Consider the following 11,571-nt stretch of genomic DNA (forward strand, 5'->3'; position numbering starts at 1 on the left):
AAAACCCAAACCAACTTTAACTTATTTTCAGGGATTTTTTTCAACATCTTTTAGTTTTACTAAATAGTACAGAGTGTTTTCCACTAGCCTGATATATTACTGCTGAAAGTATGAAGTAGTGAGATAATATCTCTAAGAAATATATAGAACTGGATTCTGACTCAGAAATGAGGTAGATGGCATTTAATTGTGGACAATACAAATGATGTACTTTAGATGCTAGTGATTTTTAAATTTCATTGTTTAAAGGAGGCTGAATTAAAAAATACACCTTTATATACTATTTTTTTCATCAGATAAAGGTTAATAATGAGTCGACACATTTAAAATTCTTTTAAGTTGCAGAATGGTTACATTCTCCTCCTATAGGAGTTAAAATATATACGTATTCCAAACAGATTTAGAAAGATATCTCCTTCCTTACTCACAATTCAAACTTCAGTAATGTGAGAAAAGATAGCCAAAAAGATGGGATAGGAGAGGGAGAAACTGGGCTAGCAGGACTGGATGTTTTAATTAATCTGAAATAAGGACGGTAGATATAGAAGACTGCAAAAGCTCCAGAAAAAAAGAACCAAACAAACCAACTGGCATTTACAGAAGTGAGCTCTCAGGATGAATTAAAGAGTGGAAATGGTTACACTGAATTTTGTTGTGAATAAAAATGTAAGTTCAGGTTCTTTCTCCAGTTTCTTTGCTTTTCTTTTAACACTCATGCTGACATATTTTACATTGTACATAACCATAAATATTCCAGCAGCTACAGTTTTCTGGTATTGGAGCTTATGCTATCAGATGTTGATTTATGTTCAAGTGGTATAAAGTTGTGTTAATATATTTTTCATTTTCTACCCCCCTAATTCTTGATGGATGGTAGCTGAGAATTGGAAGTTAACCAATAATTATTCCTGGCATTAGTCTTTTCTTCAACCCAAGCAATGATATCAAGGATAAGATAAGATTTTTAGATGACTTAGTGTATAAAGTCTACCCTCTATGTCCTTTGTCTTTTCAGTGTAGTTTAGTTTGATTAATTCGTAATGTGCACTTCATTATGTAAAGTAGTAAAGAATGCTTAAAGGCATTGTGGCACAAGTGTTCCTAATACATCTCTAGAAAGAAAAAATGATTTTCTTTTTTCGCTTGTGGAGCATCCTCAAAATAGTAGCAAGAAGACTGGTAAATGGAAATAAGGCAACATTCAACAGTGTTTCTTCCTAGTTTATGTGACAGCCCTAGTTACGTGACAGCACTAACTAAAGTTCATAAATGGGACTGTGTAGAAGATGTCTTGTTCCTTGATTAATTTTTATTCAGAGGAGCACAAAGGATATGTAAGAGGCTCCATGTCTGTTTGTTTTTTCTCTTCAGCTAAACTAGGATTTTAAATACTCTTGTGCTTGCTTTCTCTCTGTTCTGCCCTGGATAATCAACATGGCAGTGTGTCCAGGGCTGGTATTCCATTGAGGTAAATGCTGTTCCTGATGCAACCAGACCTTTTAGCATCTCAATATCCAGATAATCTTCCACTGTTCATAGAAGAAGAAGGGTTTTCTCACTCTGAGTTGCAGCTTGTTGAAGAATGAGCTCATTCCACTGGGAATGGGAAGTAACTACTGATGTAACAGATTCACTCCTTGCTATGTCAGATATTTCTTACTAGGACTGTATGGTGTGACTGTAGGCTTGGTGCTGGTATATGTTTTCCCCTGTCAGGGGTGGCTTTGAGGGACATTTGCAGTATGAACAGCTCCTCAGCATACGTAGGGTTGGGATTTTTGGCAAAGCTGCGGTTGAGCTCTAAGATTTATTGTAGTGATGTGGACAAATCCCTGTTTTCACTATTGTCATTACCAGTGCAGTAATATGCTGTAGTTAATTTTTGACTGGACAAGTTTCAGTTATTAATTTAATGATTTTTTATTTTTTTTAAATGTAGATGGCAAAAACATCCATAATTTGTTTGATATTCTTTGAAATTATAAGTAATTATTTTGTGTATTGTAGTGCTACATTAAAATTAACTGCAGTCTGTAGAGGACACAGTAGGTTCCTAGTTCTGTTTATTCACTGTGTATCTTTTTTGTGGCCATTTGATAGTTTGTAGACTTAGTTTTAACATAGTTTATAAGTTTTCTGGAAACAGTCTTTACTGGAAAGCAGCAACCGGAAAATCTGGACCTATAGTGCAAAGTGACTTTTCTATGGTGTGGTTTCTGCTGTATTTACAGAGGACTAACAATTTCAGGCTCTGGACAAGAGAGGAGATAGTGTCTTGTTTTGTAGTTCAAGTTCAGGTGAGTTCCTTGCACAGATTCTTGGAAGGAAGGTTTAAAGCCATGCAGAAGTCAGTTTTAAGAACTAGAGATCACAGATCAATCAAGCCTGAGAGATTTCATAGATTGGTTACATTTCATGGAAGTTACCTTTCAGATTAGGGCTGACCTGTCCAACATGGTTGTCAGGTCTTGAAGTGCAGGAACAGTCTTGCAGCCCATGTCCAAGGCCAGTTCTGGCACCACGCAGCCAGCTCACCTTGGATCGGAGAGTGAGTTGTCACAGGTCCTGTCTGTGGCCTCTGCCTCATGTCGTGGGAGCCACACTGAAGCTCAGGTTGTTTCCTGAACTCCCTGGGTGTGCTGTACCTGGCCATGTATCTTGCTGAGCCTGACGCTGCCTCACTGCCTTGGGTTCCCCACGTGACCTGAGACCTGCCTCCTCACTTCAGATCTGTCTGGTGACCCCTGCACTGCTGGATGTTTCTCTGAGGTTTCTCTCTCAGAACGTGCTCTGCTCTTCTTGCTTAGTGACAGTGAGGTCGCTGCCTGCCTTGCTCTCACTCTTGGCTCCCATTTCACCTTACCCTGCAGAGCAGCCTGTCCTTGCTGCTCTTTGGCAGTTACATTCCAAAATTTCACAGCTTAACTTCATGACCATTTTGGTGCATGGTCCTTGATGAGCAAAGTCCTCCAGTGACCCCACTGGTCACACAGCCCTGGGCTGTACTCTTCAGTTATCTTTGCTTGGAAAGAAGTGATGGTTATGCTCATGTTTTCTGTAGTGCATCATATTTTATCCCATTTCATTTATCAGGACACAATTTATTTAGTCTTTACAGAACTGTAATACTATTTTAAGTCTTTACTCAGTGAACAGAAGGTAAAATCTTACACTGTTGTACACATTAATATTTTAACATGGAGTAAGCATTTAATTTGAGAAGGAGCCATTATTATTCCATTAATGCTTGGGGGAAGTGCATGAAAGATCCTGTCTCTCTAATCCTCTGTCATCTCAAGCTCTTTTGACCTTACTTCATCCGTGGGCATTAGCTTTGTAATCCTCTGTCGTTCATTTTTTCTTATCAGAGGATTTACTGAGGGTGATGTTTGACAGGCCTCTCAAATAGTTAACAGCAGTCACTTACATTTTAGGTGTATTTGTCTTGTTTAAATTGACATCTAGAGTGGAGAAACCAATTTCAGTCATATGTGTATTTTAAACCTTGAAGGTTTTCATGCTTGGAAGCCAAGGATCATCAGTTTTAATTTTGTCTGAGGCCTTAGTCCCTTACTAGCTGTATTGATTCTGTGTGGATCATCCCAAAGAATTAAGTAGCTTCTGGGTGATGTTTTGTCTTTTACAATTCTTATTACATCTTTTATGAATTACAACCATGTTAACAGTTACTCATCAAGGTTAAGTTGAAATCATAATTTATTATCAAGCAGATGTGTTTTGTTAAACTGCAATGGGTTTCATGGTATTAAGTCAAAAGGAAAGGTACAATCTGTGAACATTCAGGATAGCTGTGGGTGTTTATGGGTTTGGAAGGTTGCTTATTTGTGGTAGAAAGGAATGTCTGGGGAAGCTTTAGAGCACCATGTCGATGTTTATTGAGTCTGAATGTTTTGATACAATATGCTTTCTACTTCAAACAGATTAAAAACACCTTTGTGAGATTACTGGAACTTGAACACCAAAGCTGATTAGATCTTCTGGCTGTTTATCACCTCAAACATTCAGTTTCTGCAAAATAAATAAGCTTTTTTTTTTTTTAAGATCTGACTAAATTTCAGCACAAATCTGTTAATCTGGTGGAAGTAGTAAATTATAGAACATATGGAAAGGATCTTCCTCAAAGCTGGTTTATAACTTCTCCAATTGGACATTGATTCTCTGACTGACATGGCAATTATGTTACGCTTTATTTGATTATTAAATAGTTTCATTCCGTTTTTTCCAAACCTCTTTTTCCAGTCAGTCTTAGAAGTGTAGTGTCCAGATTTGTAGATAGATTGTCTTTAATCTGTCTTGGTGTATTTGAGTTTAGGCTTTAGAATAAAAGAGAGACTGAATCTTAGCTCACAGTAAATTTTCCTTTGACTTCATAGTGTTTTGGTCTAAACAGGGAACAAATTCACTATTTTGAAGACAGTTTCCTTTTATTTCACTTAATAGTATAAAATATTTAATAACGTACGGTGTTTCAGACATAAACTCCACTCTTGTTCTGATGGAAGATGTCATAGTTTCTTAAACTCGAAATTTGATTGCCTTAGATGATTAATCTTATACATATAAAACTTTTTTACTTCTTTAAATGGAAAGTGCATATAAAAGTCAGTGTTAAGGAAGTGCCAGCTATGGGATAAGGGCATTTGAGGGCGACAGAGCAGAAGAGGGTTGAAATAGATAAGGAAGGCTGTGTCTGTATGAGAGCTTGCTCTTCAGCACTGTTTGAAAGGGAAACTGAGATTCATCAGTGTTTCTTCCCTGCTAAAAAAAATGTCTGTGAAGTCTCGCAGCCTGATGTCCTTTCTCCCTGTAATAACCCTGCTCTCAGCAGATATCAGTTTATTGCTTTTTCCTAGCCCTAATGACAAGAGTTCTGTGTGGTGTGAGCAGGCTTCAGTTTACTGATGATGCATATAAATGTTGATACACGATGTGCCATGGTCAGGTTTCTCTGTTTCTTTTTCGTTTTCTGGGAAATTAAAATCAATAACAATTTTCTGTCCTTCATGTGTTTAGATTTGCAGTCCAGCTAATGTTAGTTCAAAAGACTTTCTGTGCATAATGACACAAAGAAGTAGAGAGGCTGCGTTTGTGCGGCTACTGATCATGATGGCTTTTTTTTGTTTTGTTTGTGCACATGATGGGCTACAGAGAAACAAACCAGATTTTCCCCAAGGAATTCTAAGGAAAATTTCAAGAAAACTTCCCATCTTACAGTGGTGCAGTAGCTGCTGCATCTTTAGCTAAGCTCTCTCTGTATGATAATGCTTTTTGGCAATCAGTAATCATTTATTAAGAGACATGTTTTGTTATGTAAGGATGTCTGTTGTGATTATTAATTTGTAGTCATTATCTCACATCTGGGCACGCTTGGTTTTTCTGTCTGCCACTCTCAGCAGATGGATACCACACTGGGAACTCCCTGGTAACATGGTTATCACTTTACTCTCTTTTAATTGGTAATTTGTATTAAGATCCACTCTGCCGTGATCATTTAGCTCCTGTGATGCTTTCTTTACTTTTGTACTTTTGTTTTCTGGTTTGCTTTAACTTCTGTTTTAAAAGCTAGATGGTGGTAAGGGACAGAGACATGACAGACTGTCATTATTCTGTCTGCAAAAAAGATAAGGCATATTAGGAGGGAATGTGGGCTGTCCACAGCTTGAGCCCATCAAAGTTATCTCTTTAGAAGCTTTATGTTTTATGAATGAGCAAACTATTGTACTTAAAAGTAGCCCATCATATACTTCATGAATTTTCAGAAATGACAGTAGAGAAATGTTCGTCCATAATTGTCCTACTTTTTGAAGAGTATAGAGTAGGACTGGGTACAATAACCAGTAGCTCTTATCCTGTGTTATGGTGTGGAAATGGGAACAGAAATTTCTCCTGATTGCAGCTGGAGGCTTAGAACTCCCCTTCCTCCTCCCGGAAATGTATCTTCCCAAACTTCCAGTCAGTAGATATTTTACACAAAGGCATATTATAGAGTGAGGCGTGAAAAGTATGATATGTGCAAAGCCTCCTCAAAACAACGATGTCCTCTCAACCAAACCCAAAATATTTTACTTGTAGTAACCCAAACAAATAACACACCACTGGGTTTAAAAAAGAAACCAAACAAACCTCTTTGTTTGCTTAAGGTAGAAGTCTTAGAAGTTGGAACAATATTAAAAAAAAAAAAGGAAAGAAAAATACTAACTTGATACTCAATTTGCTGATAGACGTAGACCAGAATGTAATAGCGATATTGACCTAAGGGCTTGCAAGACTTTTAACACTCTCATAATCTTTTAAGAATATATTGAAATGACCTAAAAATGCCAGGAGGAACCTAGCTTCTCACCGATTATTGTTTAATCATAATAATATAATCCCTCTTCCCTCAGTACATTCAAGGAATGTATAATATTTGTCCACAATTGTAGAGACGTGTTCAGTCAAGTACGTATTCTGTATTGTCAGATTTTTTAAATCAGAATGTCTGGCATTGTCAGTTTTATCTGTTATACTGATGCAGAGAAGCCGACATTTTTAACAAATACAAGGATTTCATTTTCAAGTCTCATCGTTTAGAAATATCCATTGGATTTTTGAGATAAAAGGCAATCATATAATCCTAATGAAATCAGAAGTCTGAGAATACATTGGATTTCACAGATTGACAGCATCTTTTATTATTTGACATGGTGAAAAGAAATGGGTTTAGAGGCAACTCCAACCTACAGTGTTTGAAATTGCAATCAAACTACTTCAGCACCCATGATTTTTAAGGCTTGGTGTAACCAGCATAACGTTCAAAAGTTGTTGTTTAGTGATTGTGTAGGTATTAAAGCCCTCTCCTCCTTCCTCTGCCACCCTTGGTGTAACAACAGAGGTAGGTGGAGGAGTGGGTTTTTTCAGTTGCTCTATGAAATGACAGAATTTATTAGTTTGCAGTATCCGTGTGCAATCCAGTGAATCTTTGACCCGACTTATGTGTCAGGTTGGAGGAGCAAGTTCATGTTACTTTGTGTTGAAACTCTCTCTTAGCAAATTAATGGTGAACACCACAAAAGAGTTTTTTCAGATAAATCTGGATTTTGTAGAGCCATAAAGACCTAGTGAAGAACTTAAAGAAGGAAGGAACCATTATCCAATGAGGATATTGGGTCACTTCTTGTAATTTTCAGTACATTCTTTGATTTCAACACGTCTTAAATTGGACTCCTCTAAAGGTTCATGATTTTGAGGGCTTTCTGTTCCTTCTAAGTACTGAGTTCCTCTATATGTCTTAAATTTGACATGAAAAATTACAAATTATTTTACAAGTTTGTGACACCTTTTTTAATTTATTGGAAATATTTGGACAAAATATGTACTACAGTCTTAATGGTATATGAGTATCAAGGTGTTTTCATATATCTTGGTGTTTGTTTTTTTTTAATAAGACTGGTTTATTTTATTATACAAATGCAGTTTGTATCTCACCAAAGGATCAAATTTCTAACTATGAATAGTTAATGTTATTTTTTCTCCTATATATTTAACTCTGCCTTTATGAAAGTTTCTCAGTCTTTACAACTGTGCTTAGTGAGGCACTGTCTGCCTTTGGACCATGAAGATTTGGAAAAAGGAATCTAGCGAGGAGGCTGACAGCAGACACTGTCATTGATCTGCAGTGCTGTTTTCTGAAAGGCATTTGAATAACAGGTTTTCATGCTTTTTCTTGGAGAAGTGATTGCCTTTCAAAAAGAAGTGAATTTTGTCTTAAACCAGGAAGATTTTGGAAATTGCACAAATCCTATCTGTTTTATGGCTTGGACCTTGTGGACTTGAAGGAATGTTACTGGATGTACAGTAATTCTGATTTTACTACTTCAGTTTCCTTGGATAGCCGAGGTGGCCTGTGTTTTTTGCATGTATTGAAAGGTTAAACAGGTGTAGTGCTGAAATCAGTCTAACATAAAATGATGAAAGCCTTAACACCTAGAGACATTATGCAGGTAAGCTTTGAAATGCAGGCATTCTTTGAAATGCTTCTGCTCTAGAAACCAACCGTTGGTTACGTTGATGTGTAATTCTTACGCAGAGTGTGGTGGTAGAGTACCAATTTCATTAGCTCTACAAATTTGCCTACAGGCAGACCTAAAGAAAGCTATTTTAGAGACCCTTTTTGAGACTTTTTTTTAGTTATTAATGCTTTTAAAGAGCGTTTTTATTATGGTCAAACTTCCCAGCAAGTCGCTTAATATTTTGCTTATGTATTTTTTTTCCAAAGGATGATTGTATTCAAAGGTATATCATCTATTTCCTGTGAGCAGAAACTTGGGGCAGCTGGTGTATTACCTTACCTAGTGTAGGTGGAATTCAGAGTAAGACAGTGTTGTGGTTTAGGCCCAGTGCATAACTGAGCACCACGATGCCCCAAAAAGAGCTAGTCAAAATAAGGACTGGGGGGGCTTCTCACCACTTAAACAGGTCACAGGCAAAAGACAGACTCATCATAAGGAATAAAAAACAAAACAATTTTGTTACCAACATCAGAGTAGAACGATGTAAGATACAACAAGATCTTAAAATCTAAACACCTTCCTCCCCCCCCTCCCTTCTTCCTGGGCTCAGCTTTTGTTCCCAGTTTCTTCACCTTCCCCCTCCCCCTTTGCCTTGAGGCACAGGGGGATGGGAGTGCGGGGTTGCGGTTGGTCTTCCCACCACGTGCTTCTCAGGAGTTGGAAAAAGAAAAACTCAGCCCAGTGTCTCTCTTTGCTTCCACGTGGCCCCCTTTCCATAGGGGAAAAAGTCCTCAAAAGCCCAATATGGGTCTGCCCACAGCTGCAGTTTCCCTCACACACAAAACTGCTTCAGCCCAAGTCCACAAAACTCCAATCTGGGTCTGCCCATGGTCACAGTTCCCTCACACATGACCAGTCAACCAGCTGCAGTTTCCCTCATGCACAGAACTGCTTCAGTCCAAGTCCACAAAGCTCCAATCTGGGTCTGCCCATGGTCACAGTTCCCTCACACATGAACTGCTCCAGCACACACTGCCTGGTTGTATGCAAAAGGGGAACCTGGGCTCTGCATCCTCCTCCTCCTCTCTCTCCTTTCTTTCCTTCAACCGACCTTGGTGTTCTTCAAAGTTGTTCTCCTCAAGCCCCACTCCTTTTTCCACTGCAGGTCTCTTCTGATGGTTCTGAAGAGTTCCCAGCTCTCTGTCTTCTTGGGCTGGAGCTGCAGCGGGGCTTAAGCTTAAGTTGGGGTCAGCCGGCCTGGCCGGGGCCAAGGCTACCCACACCTGGGGCAGTACTTCGCGGGGGTGCTGATTGGCTTGACCCTGGTCACAGGTGGGTCTGACAAAGGAAAAGGGGGAGCTTTTTTTCAGGTAGCTTCTTAAAGGCCCATCTCCATAGCCCTTCCCCCATTACCAAGGACACAACCAAAAACCCCTCACAGAAAACCCAATACAGACAGTATAATAAATCTTTCTATGTATCAGTTTTCAACCACAGGTAGTCATGAAAAACAAGCAATTATTGATAGATACCTGTGATGAGGTTTCAGCAGTGGATTATGAAGATTGATTTTGGTGATAGGGAATGAATTTCAGTGCTGCAGCTTTTGTCAGTAATATTAAGTTAAAAGGAAATAATTCCAACTGGAGGGAATATCAGAGAAAAAGCAGACTTCAGGATGAGCTGCCCTAAGAAGGATTTTTGATGATACACGAATTGACTCTAATAGAGAATTAAGCAGCTAAAGTAGGAAAAACCTCTGGACTAGAGTTTATAATTTTAGTTTAAATTTTTTATATAAATTGAAAAGAGAGCTGTAAAGAGGACTTAGTTTTGATATTGCAAAGGGCAAATAAGTGGTGTTTGCAAGTATGTGGGAAAAGCAATCTGCTCACAGAACCTGTTTTCATTAGTTTCTGTAGTGGAAAAAATAAAAAAAAGAGGAAAAATACTTTCTGGTCAAAGAAGTAGGTGATTTTACCCTTTTGACTATGAAGTATTATTTTCTATATGACTTTTAAAAATACTAATTTTTAATATAAGATGTTCCGGTGTTATGTTACTCACATGTTTATGTGCAGCAAGAGCCGTGTTGAGTTTTGGCTCTTGTTGTTCAGTATCTGTGAGAAAGCAATTTAATTTTTTCTGTTTTCTGAACCTATGGAAGAAAAATCGGTCAAATGCAAAATCTGCATGTGTGCCAACAATGTAATTAGCAGAACTATTCTTTTAGTAAGATTTTTTTGAATGGATGACATTATGTAAGATATCTCTGGTATGCCTGGCTTGAAAGTCAAGTATCTAGTGTTTCATACTGAGGAAATTCTTAGTGTATCACAAAACAGTTTGAAAATTTTTTTAGGGATAATTAAGCCTGTGCCAGATTCCTGACTTAGGATCTCAATAGTGGGTTGGCTTACATTGCTGAATATAGTTGCAGGTGTCTCTACTTGTTGCTGAGGCCTGGTATTCAGAACAGAGAATTTAAATAGAACCTGTCTGAGTGTTTGTAGGACTTAACCCAAATCCACAGAGGATTACCAGTTTTAAGCTCTTTCTGCTAAGATTTCAGTGGAATTATAGCATAGTATTTCTCCCATAATGTAGCAATATTGCTGCACGTGTACTTATATACCACTAATAAACTACTATTAATCATAATATATGAATGCAGATACATAATGATGTACTATTACTGTTACTATACTGATATGTAATTAATCTATCTGCTAGATACATACGTTGATGGAAGGAGGCACTGAGACACCTGAACTATTGAGAACTATTTAGAAACTATGTTTCTAAATTTTCCTTCCACTGTCTTGAAGCACAAATCCATTTCAGAAATAGGAGAGAAAATTGATTTTATATACCTTATTAAAAATAAGTTTAAGGTCCAGTTTAAGCTCCATTCTTTAGGAAAACACAACTATTCTGTAGGCGAGCAGCTATGCCAGTTACAAAATATAAGAGACTGCATTTTGTAATGTGTATGTCATGATAATGACAACAGATGAAAAACTTTTAAGTATTTGCTGTGCTCATTAGAATGTGGAGTTACAATTTTAAAAAATCACATTCACAAACATCTACTTTGAAATTCTTAAAGCATTGTCCTGCTAGACATATACATATTACACATTATTGTCCATGTCAGTCTCTTCATCACACTCAGTGTCCTCTGGCAAGTCCTTGTCCGATCATGCTTCATTGGACACCCTGATGTTGTTTCCACAAGTTGTCAGGTCATATTTGTAGGCCTCTGTGCAGAGAAGTACAGTCCTGTTCGGTGTTTCTGTTATAGTTTTTGCTTTGATATATGGTACGCAGTCAAAGGAAAACTAATTTACAGTTGTTTTCCTCCAGACTACCTTTATCTGAAAGTGAACTCATGATGATTTATTGAGTATTTTTTGCTTATGAATCAGATTGCCTTTCATTGATGGAAGAAGGTAACACACCAATGAGATCCGTAGGGTCATACGCAGTGAAAACGTATACTGGTCAAGAGAGATACTTATGCCTGTCTCTTTGATTATGTGCATTGCAGTTCCTGCTG

This window comes from Mesitornis unicolor, unplaced genomic scaffold (genome assembly GCF_000695765.1).
Source record: "Mesitornis unicolor isolate BGI_N332 unplaced genomic scaffold, ASM69576v1 scaffold29136, whole genome shotgun sequence".
NCBI classification, from domain to species: domain Eukaryota; kingdom Metazoa; phylum Chordata; class Aves; order Mesitornithiformes; family Mesitornithidae; genus Mesitornis; species Mesitornis unicolor.